Source organism: Bombina bombina, chromosome 4 (assembly GCF_027579735.1).
Source record: "Bombina bombina isolate aBomBom1 chromosome 4, aBomBom1.pri, whole genome shotgun sequence".
Classification (NCBI taxonomy): domain Eukaryota; kingdom Metazoa; phylum Chordata; class Amphibia; order Anura; family Bombinatoridae; genus Bombina; species Bombina bombina.
Genome location: NC_069502.1, coordinates 196,074,466 through 196,088,187, shown reverse-complemented (window position 1 = coordinate 196,088,187; position 13,722 = coordinate 196,074,466). Strand labels below are relative to the sequence as shown.

At 41.1% G+C, this 13,722-nt stretch overlaps 1 protein-coding gene across 2 annotated transcripts in view; it reads right to left on the bottom strand.

Moving 5' to 3' along the window:
• The window catches only part of SH3YL1 (SH3 and SYLF domain containing 1), a 307,999-nt gene that overhangs the window by 169,275 nt on the left and 125,002 nt on the right, over window positions 1-13,722 (bottom strand). The gene's annotated exons all lie outside the window — the stretch shown is intronic.

Here is a 13,722-nt window from a genome sequence, read left to right as displayed (position 1 = left end):
TGTATATATTTATATATATATATATATATATATATATATATATATATATATATATATATATATATATATATATATATATATATACACACACATCCATAAAGGGTCATAACACCTTCACAAACTTCTCTGCTGTAGTCCTTCCAAATATTTATAAGAAACATGAAGACACAGCTCCTTCTTTTGCAAACGTGTTTATTCCAATGTTTCAGCCCCCATTTGGGCCTTTGTCGAGGATAGAAACATTTCCCATAATCCCCTTCCTTATATACCCTTCAACCCTTAATTACAATACCAATACCACTTTCACAGATATATCAGCATCTAATGGTCATTTTGCATATTGCATCCTTTGCATGTATCTTCTTTTGTTATTTTTTCTTACTAAAAGAGAACAAAATATCCAGGGGTTGCTATAGATGAACATAAAATGAGCATTTCACAATTTCAAAATCACAGCTCAACTAAGTAGATATTAGTGCATTTCCCATATTCATTACATTTAAAGAAAGCTAGTCAAAGACAAATAGGTATTCAGGCCTTTAGGGTGTACTGTATCTAACTCATAGATCCACTTGGCCTCCCTTTGCAGCAACATTTTCTTCCTATCCCCTCCCCTTTTTGATGTAGGAATATGGTCAATCGGGCTACATCGTAAGCTTGAGAAAGGGTGTCCCTTCTCCAAAAAAAGGTTTAGAAACTGGCTGGTCTGTTTTACCTTTCTCTATAGCTTGTCTGATACTTGATCTGTTGAGTGCAATTCTTTTTTTTTTTTTTTTTTTTTTTTTTTTTTTTAAATAATTTTTATTGAGGTTCTTTTCAAAACAAACAATTAGTAATTGTCAATACATATTAAAAAGAGGAACAGATTGTTACAGAGTAGGCTGTCAACAAAAAAGAAAGATCATATAAGTACATAATACAGTGATATGACAAATTACTCGTGAAATACATGCAATAAACGCTGTTCAAACAGTACACCCACTATAAGATATAAGCGGCCACTTTTGGACCGCAAAGATGCTGTAACATGATGTAAAGCAGGTGAACATTGATGTGACAGGGCCACTCATGGACCCCTAATGGAGAACCTCTTTTATTTTTAGAACTATAGTTAGGATATATTGTAGTAAGGATTATAAAGAATTTAACTTTTTAGAACTATGGTTGGTAAAATGCGTAATAAAGCTATAATAATTAGGGAAGACATAAGGTAGTTTGGCCGTTTGACCCTCACTCCTGCTTAGCAATTAAAAAAAAAATAGGAAATAACATAAGACTCCCTAGTCTGAAATAAAAAGTTTGTGCAAGAGCTGTCCTAATAAAACATAAAGTATGACTAACGAGCAAACGTAGACATTTGTGGGATGAGGAGAGTAAGCTACATACAATAGGTCCTCTAAAGGTATATAGAGGACCCTTATTGTGGCCATACTGTGGGAGATAAGGTGCTCTTAAACCTACTGGGGGGGAAACAGTTCAAATCATGCACAAAGGCTTCAAAATGTAAGCTTTAGCCTAAAACAGGGAACTAAGCACGTTAGCAGGCAGGAACACGGGGGTAATTCCAACTAAAATAAGAGGTGCATTGTAGTAGAAAGTAGGCTACAGCATCAAGGTATGTAGGAATAGGTTCCCAGGTATGATTTCCCTAAGCTGACTAGTAAAAATTCTGTACAGGTTACTTAGGTACACCAATTTATAAATCAAAGATCTCTGCCTTAATGGCAAAACACATACATATTCCAAGTTCAAATATTTTTTACAGTCTATACTGCTGCTAGGACAACAACATATATATACCAAAGGGTACAGAGCTTAAAAAGGTTGTAAATCTTAATCAAACAGAAATGGTCCCTTGAATTGGAAGATAGCATGCTTGGCATTGATATAAGAGTATTTTGGGAATAATGATGTTTAAGCAGGACCAGCCTGCGTAAGACTCCATGTCAATACACTTGTGGGTATCATATAGCACTGCCAAGCAATAATAATACGTGTTAACATATGCATGTACCATGTTACATTAATACATTGTTAATTCTCTTATCCAGGGAGCATCTATACAGGGTTTATAAGAAAAACCTAAAGGCAATGTACAATAACACACCTAAAGTACTACAACATTACAATTCTAGCTATAATGTTAGGTGTCCAAATAATTTGTGGCTCATATGAAAGTCTGTAGGTGTTAGACAATGTGCCTACTATGGGTTAAGAATCAATAAGTGCTATCTCAGCAGTGTGTGCGCCATAAACTAGGGGCCAAGATGGTGCTTTTCAATAACCTTATAAGTGCCCTTAATCTGTATATGACTAAGCCCAGCAAAGCTCATCCTCTACTACCATAATTGAAGTGCCTAAGTCCCAATATAGAGGCAAGAAAGTCCTTTAAGATGATACGTGTAGGCTTAATTGTTCTGCTAGGCTCGTAATTACCGCTGATAATGTTAGACACTGGAGTCCATAGTCCCCCAGAATAGGCCCTGGGGCCCAGATATACGGGACAGATACGCCACCTGGGTCCCACACACGATGCAGCAGGGGAATGCAAAGAGGCAGGTGAGTCTCCAACCAGGCTTGTTGTGGCCGATTGATATCACAAAAGAGCAGACAAAGTGTTGTTAGGACTTGGAGAGACAGTTCAACGTGGGTCCCTTGGTCTCTGCTGTTACGGACTTTATGCTGGCTGACAAACTTTGCAGAGCTGCGCCCCTCTTCTCCGCTGTTGAGCGATATTTTAAAACTGAAATCCTCCCGGTTAGTAGCGTAGCTTTGGGGTGATCTGTTAGTGTACTGTAAGGCGATCCCCTCCTCTGTCTCCCTCGCCGGTCCAGGCTGCGCCGCCATTTCTGCAAGTCCGGATCTTTGATCTCCCTCTGATGCATAGGAGGTAGGAAGTGGATGCTGGGGCCCCAAAGCGATGCCACTCCTGTCCTCTCTCTCGCAGCTTGTAGACTGTATGGGTGATCGGCTCAAGCAGGTTCCACCACTGCTGGTCGCTGTATACAGGTTAGCCGCCAAGGCAGCATGGTGGGAGGCAAGTAAGCTACGCAGCTCGTCCAAGAAGTTGAAGGGAATCTCCATGTTAAATATAACGTAGTAAAGATTAGTCAGGAGTGAGGGGGATAACACTTTTAAATTTTGTCTTGGCAAGGTAGGTATATGCAGTATCTTGCGGGATGTTACTGCATCTTAACGACAGGGCTATCTAGTAACCTGCCGGGGGGTAAAAATGGTAGGCCGCAGCCTTTGCTATACTCCGGTGTGCTAAATATTGCCACAAATCCCGAAAAAGTTGTATGCTGGTGAAGAACATGCTATGCTATGAAGCTTCGTTCATAATGTGAAGTCAATGGGATAGTTTAGAGTAAGTTTTGCATACATTTGTGACAGGAGGTAGAGGAGCTGAAAATTTTGCGACCTGTTATGGCCGCCACCCGGAAGTTCCCCCTGTTGAGTGCAATTCTTTACTTAAGCATACACTCCATTTTCCCTACATAAATATCCCCACAATGGCATTTAATGATGTAAACAACATATTTATATTCTCAATTACAGAGAATATTTAATCTTATATCTCTTTCCAGAATGGCTGTGTGAAAATGTGTCACCTAAAATCAGGTTGTCAAATGTCACACATCAATGGCAGCAATATACCCCGGGTTTTCTCAATAAAAAGTCATCAAATGAAGCCTCTGACGAAGCCGATATACTCCGTGAAACACGCTAGGTCACGCCCACCTTATGCCACGATGAAAGACGCAGACAAGGAATACATGCTGCACAGTAGCAATTTGTATTTGTTATACGCTATTCTCTTTGCCACATTGGCTATTTTACTACTTTTATTTGCAACGCATGGGGATTGTCTCACAGCGGATTGCTAAAGAGTGACTAACATTTGTAAACTACCTGACAAACTTTAGATACCTCACTGACCGCAAAGTGGGATATCCTGTTTTTACCCTGTATGTATCACATACATACCTTACCTCATATCGATTGAGGTCACCTGTACCCACCTACAAGTGGGGGGGTTGTGGAAACCGTTTATGTGTATATTTTTTATTAAAGCAGATTACACTATGAGGAGATTCTTTGTACGCTTACTTTTCTAGATTGGATATATATACAAACATACACACACACACATACATACATATATAAATTTATGTTTAAATACATATGTACACACACACACACACATATACATACACATATACATACATACATACACACACACACATATTTAGACATGTATATGTATATATCTCTATGTTCTATGTCAAAGCCCTTTGCATGCATTTTTTTTTAACACCTAAAACCTCATATCCTTGAGCCCTTATAACTTTTTATTTCATTTTTTCCCAAATAATTTGTATAAGATAGTGTTATTATGAGTGTAACTGTACTTTTTAATTCAATTTTGATGTGTTTTGTGCAACTTTTTAGTTGAACAGTTAACCAGAGCTCTGAGGTTGTGCTATACTGATGCAAGTTAAATTCAATTGCGCTCAAGCAAACGTGTTTACTTTGATGTGTAATATGTGCGCTACTTCCGAAGCACCTAAAGAGCCATGATAAACCCCTTTTTGCTAGCGCACAACAGTTAGTGCACAACTAATAATCTAGCCCTAAGTCTTCCTTTGCAAGTAATATAAGCTGTCCCAATGTGTTTTTAACTCATTAGTAGCTGAATGTTTGTTGGGTCTTATAAATAACTATATGGCACAGCAAATATTTTTTGAGCTGACATAAATAAAAGTTAATGAAATAATCTTTTTATTAATTAAAACTACACTCATAATTCATAATTGTGCATAAACTTACTTTAAGTTAATTTTTTTTTTTTTTTTTTTTAAACTTTTTATTGAGGTATAAAGCAAGACATACAATCCAAGCATATCAATAAAAATGTACAGTGAACTATTTTCCAAACATGTTATGAATACACATTAAACCTGATACACAGAGTAATTTCCCTTTGCAATTGAATAAGTTGTAACATACAGTTTGCTTTTTGTACTGGGAACTCTCTATATGGCACATGAGGCCGCGTTTGGACCTTTTAATTAAATATGGATCTGGAGAGAGTTATCATGCACACAATGAGACTACTCTCGAGTCCCAAGATACTAACCTCTATTTTCTTTTTTGATAAACAAATAACATATAATATCATAACTGGATTAGTAAATTCCCCCTGTGAGAATGAACCAGCCACTCATGGGCCTCTGATTGCTAAGTAAGAATAAAAGGGGAAATGCGAAGAAACAAGAATACAGGGGCCGCTTGTGGACCCATTTTCTAAAATTAGTAGACATAAAAGGGAGGGGAACCATCGTTAGAGGAACTTAAAAGTAACCAATTGAGACAGAAATTTAGCTGCAATACCCCGAAAAGGCACATAAGGGGGAACAAGCTAAAAGGGCACAGATAGGCCTCTAGCTCCACTGAGCGAGTATTTCTAAATGCATATATAAAAGTATTAAAGTATTTTTGGAGACCCAGGTGGTGAGGTAGTTAAGCACAGTAAGAATTCTTGCCTGCATGTAGTTGCCTACTGGTATTAAGGCTATTACCGTGAGGGTATTATAAAACATTAGAATTACTAATCCTCTAGACCCAAAGGTGCCACCCCGGCCGCAGATGGCACCTCTAGCCAGAAGGAGAATAAAACTCCAACGCTGTATTGTATTGTTCATTCAGGGCTACAGGAATTTGCAACTAAATGGGGTTAACATTAACTAAGCTATAACTATTGTAGATTGTAAGTACAACATCTGACTGTGTCTGAGCTAAATCACACGGAAGGGTATTTCGGTTAAAGAATAAGTGTAGCAGCCTGTGTTGCAATCATAGGGTAATCCCTTTAACTACAAAACATATAGCTATGTATTCTGAATTTTTCAAGCAGCCATATAAAATACTGGAAACTTAGTAAAGAGGGTTGTAGTAGTGTAAGATGTCTATCGCCAATATCAAGTTTAACTTAGGCTAACTTAAGTCAAAGGGTTAACTAAACTATGACTATTATGTGCACATTATAAAACTCCTGACTGTGTAAGAGCTCACTCTAACTAAAGAGGCATTTCAGTTAAGGGGAAGTAGTAAGTGACCTGCAATGTAGACCTAGGGTAGCGCACTAAACTGCTAACAATATAGGTAGAAATATTGAGCTACACAAGCAGTCATTGAAATCACTATATACACATATAACAGGGTGGATTATTATAGCACAAAATGTCTACCTCCCACATCTAAAGTAAATTAGACTAAATGAGGCTAAAGCATTAACTGGACTGTGCCTATTGCAGGTTATCAGTACTACCTCAGACTGCCTGTAAACTCCCTCCAACCAAAGAGTCATTTCACATTTATCTGCTAGCAATGTAGACAGGTACTCTGAGTTTTCCAGCCAGCTATTTGAGTTACTGTTTAAAAACATAGTAAAGTGGATTATTGTAGGATATAATATCTACTGCCCATAACAAGTTTTAACATACAATTAGACAGCAAACAGAGCTATTCCTATATAACTATCTATTGAATTAACATTAGATCCTGCCCACCGCTAGAACAACTGGTATAGGAGTCGCCCAGGGACCAGATATAACACTATGCAGGGAGTCAGGCAAAATTGCACGATAACAAAAAGTGAGGGTTCAGACAAAAAGACTTCATAAATACTATAACGTATGTATCTAGTACAGAACTTATAATACCGAAAGTGTCACTGTGAAATATAAGCGACTCACTATGTTTTGGACCTATAGGTGGCCCAATGGTGTCCTGTAATAGCGTTAAAGGGACTCCTCAGGATACGTGCCCCTCAACAGTCTCGAGAATGAATCTCACATGCAGGGCTTCATAATTTCAGACCCCCTTAGCCCACTCCATGTCGGGGTACCTGTAAAGGGCTCAGTTTATTGCAGAGTCCTGAGCACAAGGAGCACATGTTCCACTTATCCCTTTCATCTTGCATGACGCTCCTCAAAATGCAGAGCCCTGCATAAGGAAATCCCCTGGTCTGAGATTTGGTTACTTGCGATCGCCTTGTTCTCTTAGGGCCTTTGATTTCCAGAGCTGTAAGTAGATCCACAGCCAGTTTTCTCTCACCCCCGGTTGCAGGCAAATGAGGATGTGTGATCTTGCCTCTGCAAGACATATATGGGGACTTAAGTACCATGAATCTCATGCGGGACCTCCACCCCTTCTCCGTTGCAGTTCCAGCTGTCGCTAAAGCATCATATGGAGAAGCCATCTCCCTTGTTGGAACCGGACACGTCGCAACTCTCTCCTCATGAGCATCCCTTATCAGAGCCCCAAATAAAGGCAATGTCGCGTCACAGATTTGTACTTCTGAGGTTGTGCGGCTTTCCGGCTGTAATTTCAGGGTGAGCAGACTTTCTTGGCCGGCTAACCTGGTGTCACACACCGGGTAATCAGGGGGGGAGGATTTTATCAAAGGCAGACCTGGTCTAGAGGACGCAATCCTACGATCGGTTTCCCTTCTTGATCTAAGTAACATTGTCTGTGGGGAGTCTTTATTAGATCGCGCTGCAAAGAGAAGGTTACTCAGCTCTTCCTCCAGGCTCTGGAAATGGACGTATATGAGCTGGGTCATTCTTTGCTCCCATCTGTCTAAAGCTTCCATTTTTTTTTTTAATTATTTTTTTTTTTATAGCAGATTCAGGTAAAGTCGCTCTGTAAAACTCTGGCTCTGATTACTGCTGCTTCACAAATATAGATGATTCCCTCATTATAATAGAGAAGAAAGTCTAAAATGATCCTATTCTAGGATTTCGTAACCCCGGTGTTCGGGGGGGTTATTTTGCGGAAGCCCCAGACCTGCACTGCAATGCCTGTACAAAGTCCAATTCTTCTGGTCGTCCCCGCGTGGTTACAAGAAGTTTCAAGATGGCTTCTAGGCTTGTATGCAGAACCGCAGTGTAGCTGACTCATAGAACATAGGCAGAACACAGTCGCATCATCCGCTCGTAGAGGCTGCTGAGTCTCAGAGTTATAAACCTGCTTAAATGTCCAAGTTATTATTAGTTAGCTGTTGGTAACTTATAAATATCTTTTCAAACTCCCGGAGCTTCACCAAGACGCGTCTTGCAGCTTTGAGTGTAGGCTCCACCCCCCAAGTTAATTATTTTTACTTAGTGTAAATAAGTAAAAAAAAAAATTACATTGATTACACATATCAATATTATAGAGTACAGGAAATTTATAGTGTGTAGTTTACTTATCCCTTGCCTCCCCTTTTTTCAAATTTCTGCAGTGGAAAATGTCATTTCGGGTACTTTTTGCTTAATAGATTATGAATTACTGTTGTAGAGGACTATAAAACACTAAACCAAATGTTAAAGCTTGTATACGACATTGCAAAAGCACAGAATTCTAGATATTTCCCTTTTAACCCCATGAAAGGCATAATCATCATACAGACTTTAAAAAAACATAATTTATGCTTACCTGATAAATTTATTTCTCTTGTAGTGTATCCAGTCCACGGATCATCCATTACTTGTGGGATATATTCCCTTCCCAACAGGAAGTTGCAAGAGGATCACCCACAGCAGAGCTGCAATATAGCTCCTCCCCTCACATGTCATATCCAGTCATTCGACCGAAACAAGACAAGAAAGGAGAAACCATAGCGTGCAGTGGTGACTGTAGTTTAATTAAAAATATAGACCTGCCTTAAAAAGACAGGGCGGGCCGTGGACTGAATACACTACAAGAGAAATAAATTTATCAGGTAAGCATAAATTATGTTTTCTCTTGTTAAGTGTATCCAGTCCACGGATCATCCATTACATGTGGGATACCAATACCAAAGCTTAAGTATACGGATGATGGGAGGGACAAGGCAGGAACTTAAACGGAAGGAACCACTGCCTGTAGAACCTTTCTCCCAAAAACAGCCTCCGAAGAAGCAAAAGTGTCAAATTTGTAAAATTTTGAAAAAGTGTGAAGCGAAGACCAAGTCGCAGCCTTGCAAATCTGTTCAACAGAGGCCTCATTCTTAAAGGCCCAGGTGGAAGCCACAGCTCTAGTAGAATGTGCTGTAATCCTTTCAGGGGGCTGCTGTCCAGCAGTCTCATAGGCTAAGCGTATTATGCTTCGAAGCCAAAAGGAGAGAGAGGTTGCCGAAGCTTTTTGACCTCTCCTCTGTCCAGAATAAACGACAAACAGGGCAGATGTTTGACGAAAATCTTTAGTTGCCTGCAAGTAGAACTTCAAGGCACGGACTACGTCCAGATTATGCAAAAGACGTTCCTTCTTTGAAGAAGGATTAGGGCACAATGATGGGACAACAATCTCTTGATTGATATTCCTGTTAGAAACCACCTTAGGTAAAAACCCAGGTTTAGTACGCAGAACTACCTTGTCTGAATGGAAAATCAGATAAGGAGAATCACAATGTAAGGCAGATAACTCTGAAACTCTTCGAGCTGAGGAAATAGCCATCAAAAACAGAACTTTCCAAGATAAAAGTTTAATATCAGTGGAATGAAGGGGTTCAAACGGAACTCCTTGAAGAACCTTAAGAACCAAGTTTAAGCTCCAAGGAGGAGCAACAGTTTTAAACACAGGCTTAATCCTAGCCAAAGCCTGACAAAAAGCCTGGACGTCTGGAACTTCTGCCAGACGCTTGTGCAAAAGAATAGACAGAGCAGAAATCTGTCCCTTTAACGAACTAGCTGATAAGCCTTTTTCCAAACCCTCTTGGAGAAAGGACAATATCCTAGGAATCCTAACCTTACTCCATGAGTAACTTTTGGATTCGCACCAATACAGGTATTTACGCCATATCTTATGGTAGATTTTCCTGGTAACAGGCTTTCGTGCCTGTATTAAGGTATCAATAACTGACTCGGAGAAGCCACGCTTTGATAGGATCAAGCGTTCAATCTCCATGCAGTCAGTCTCAGAGAAATTAGATTTGGATGATTGAAAGGACCTTGTATTAGAAGGTCTTGTCTCAGAGGTAGAGTCCATGGTGGACAGGACGACATGTCCACTAGGTCTGCATACCAGGTCCTGCGTGGCCACGCAGGCGCTATCAGAATCACCGATGCTCTCTCCTGTTTGACCTTGGCAATCAGTCGAGGCAGCAAATGAAACGGTGGAAACACATAAGCCATGTTGAAGAACCAAGGAGCTGCTAGAGCATCTATCAGCGTCGCTCCCGGGTCCCTGGACCTGGATTCATAACTAGGAAGTTTGGCGTTCTGGCGAGACGCCATGAGATCCAGTTCTGGTTTGCCCCAACGATGGACCAGTTGAGCAAACACCTCCGGATGGAGTTCCCACTCCCCCGGATGAAAAGTCTGACGACTTAGAAAGTCCGCCTCCCAGTTCTCCACGCCTGGGATGTGGATCGCTGACAAGTGGCAAGAGTGAGACTCTGCCCAGCGAATTATCTTGGAGACTTCTAACATCGCTAGGGAGCTCCTGGTTCCCCCTTGATAGTTGATGATTGTCGTGATGTTGTCCGACTGAAATCTGATGAACCTCAGTGTTGCTAACTGAGGCCAAGCTAGAAGAGCATTGAATATTGCTCTTAACTCCAGAATATTTATTGGGAGGAGTTTCTCCTCCTGAGTCCACGATCCCTGAGCCTTCAGGGAATTCCAGACTGCGCCCCAGCCTAGAAGGCTGGCATCTGTTGTTACAATCGTCCAATCTGGCCTGCGAAAGGTCATACCCTTGGACAGATGGACCCGAGATAGCCACCAGAGAAGAGAATCTCTGGTCTCTTGATCCAGATTTAGTAGGGGGGACAAATCTGAGTAATCCCCATTCCACTGACCTAGCATGCACAATTGCAGCGGTCTGAGATGCAGGCGCGCAAATGGCACTATGTCCATTGCCGCTACCATTAAGCCGATTACTTCCATGCACTGAGCCACTGACGGGCGTGGAACGGAATGAAGGACACGGCAAGCATTTAAAAGTTTTGATAACCTGGCCTCTGTCAGGTAAATTTTCATTTCTATAGAATATATCAGAGTCCCTAGGAAGGAGACTCTTGTGAGTGGTGATAGAGAACTCTTTTCCACGTTCACCTTCCACCCATGCGACCTCAGAAATGCCAGAACTATCTCTGTATGAGACTTGGCAATTTGAAAGCTTGACGCCTGTATCAGGATGTCGTCTAGATACGGAGCCACCGCTATGCCTCGTGGTCTTAGAACCGCCAGAAGTGAGCCCAGAACCTTTGTAAAGATTCTCGGGGCCGTAGCCAACCCGAAGGGGAGAGCTACAAATTGGTAATGCCTGTCTAGAAAGGCAAATCTTAGGAACCGATGATGATCTTTGTGAATCGGTATGTGAAGGTAGGCATCCTTTAAGTCCACTGTGGTCATGTACTGACCCTCTTGGATCATGGGCAGGATGGTCCGAATAGTTTCCATTTTGAATGATGGAACTCTTAGGAATTTGTTTAAGATCTTTAGGTCCAAAATTGGTCTGAAGGTACCCTCTTTCTTGGGAACCACGAACAGATTTGAATAAAATCCCTGTCCTTGTTCCGTCCGCGGAACTGGGTGGATCACCCCCGTTACTAGGAGGTCTTGTACACAGCGTAGGAATGCCTCTTTCTTTATCTGGTTTTCTGATAACCTTGAAAGATGAAATCTCCCTTGAGGAAGAGAAGCCTTGAAGTCCAGAAGATATCCCTGAGATATGATCTCCAATGCCCAGGGATCCTGGACATCTCTTGCCCACGCCTGGGCGAACAGAGAAAGTCTGCCCCCCACTATATCCGTTTCCGGATAGGGGGCCGTTCCTTCATGCTGTCTTGGGGGCAGTAGCAGGTTTTCTGGCCTGCTTGCCCTTGTTCCAGGACTGGTTAGGTTTCCAGGCCTGTCTGAAATGAGCAACAGTTCCTTCCTGTTTTGGAGCGGAGGAAGTTGATGCTGCTCCTGCCTTGAAATTTCGAAAGGCACGAAAATTAGACTGTTTGGCCTTTGATTTGGCCCTGTCCTGAGGAAGGGTATGCCCCTTACCTCCAGTAATGTCAGCAATAATTTCCTTCAAGCCGGGCCCGAATAAGGTCTGCCCCTTGAAAGGAATATTAAGTAATTTAGATTTAGAAGTCACGTCAGCTGACCAGGATTTAAGCCATAGTGCCCTCCGCGCCTGGATGGCGAATCCGGAGTTCTTAGCCGTTAGTTTAGTCAAATGTACAATGGCATCAGAAACAAATGAGTTAGCTAGCTTAAGTGATTTAAGCTTGTCCATAATTTCATCCAATGGAGCTGTGTGAATGGCCTCTTCCAGAGACTCAAACCAGAATGCCGCAGCAGCAGTGACAGGCGCAATGCATGCAAGGGGCTGCAGGATAAAACCTTGTTGAACAAACATTTTCTTAAGGTAACCTTCTAATTTTTTATCCATTGGATCCGAAAAAGCACAACTATCCTCAACCGGGATAGTGGTACGCTTTGCTAAAGTAGAAACTGCTCCCTCCACCTTAGGGACCGTCTGCCATAAGTCCCGTGTAGTGGCGTCTATTGGAAACATAGACGCCAAAACGGATAAACAATAGAGAAAAACGTTTTTTTAAAACAGTCAAACACACTGTCACAGCTCTGCTGTGACTGATTACCTCCCTCAAAATGACTTTTGAAGCCTTTTGAGCCCTCTAGAGAAGTCCTGGATCATGCAGGAAGAAGCAGGAAGTCCGAGTCTGAATTTTTACTGCGCAAAAAAGCGCTAAAATAGGCCCCTCCCACTCATATTACAACAGTGGGAAGCCTCAGTTAACTGTTTCTATGCAGAAATTAAGCCAGCCATGTGGAAAAATTATGCCCCAATAAGTTTTATCACCAAATGTACGTTAAAAAACGATTAAACATGCCAGCAAACGTTTTAAAACACATTTTTTAAAGAGTAAATCTCTATTAATAAGCCTGATACCAGTCGCTTTCACTGCATTTAAAGCTTTACTTACATTACTTCGGTATCAGCAGCATTTTCTTAGTCAATTCCATTCCTTAGAAAAATATTTTACTGCACATACCTTAGTTGCAGGAAAACCTGCACACCATTCCCTCTCTGAAGTTACCTCACTCCTCAGAATGTGTGAGAACAGCAAGTGGATCTTAGTTACTTCTGCTAAGATCATAGAAAACGCAGGCAGATTCTTCTTCCAAATACTGCCTGTGAAAAAACAGCACACTCTGGTGCCATTTAAAAATAACAAACTTTTGATTGAAGAAATAAACTAAGTATAAAACACCACAGTCCTCTCACGACCTCAATCTATGTTGAGGGTTGCAAGAGAATGACTGGATATGACATGTGAGGGGAGGAGCTATATAGCAGCTCAGCTGTGGGTGATCCTCTTGCAACTTCCTGTTGGGAAGGGAATATATCCCACAAGTAATGGATGATCCGTGGACTGGATACACTTAACAAGAGAAAGTATAAATTTGATCTAACTTAAAATTCCCATCTGAAGAAAAAACTGTCTTGCAAGATATATACTAAGCTTAACCCCTTTGCGTCGCCACCATACCCTTTATATCAGCCTTACCAAGGCACTTTCAGGGCTATAGGAACAGGGGTCTTGCCAACAGAGGAAGTGCCTTGTTGTGGCCAATAGATCATGCAAAAACTTTCCAATTTACTACTATTATCAAATTTGCTTTGTTCTCTTGGTATCCTGAAGAGTAAATTTAGGAAGGTTGACAGAAGATTAGA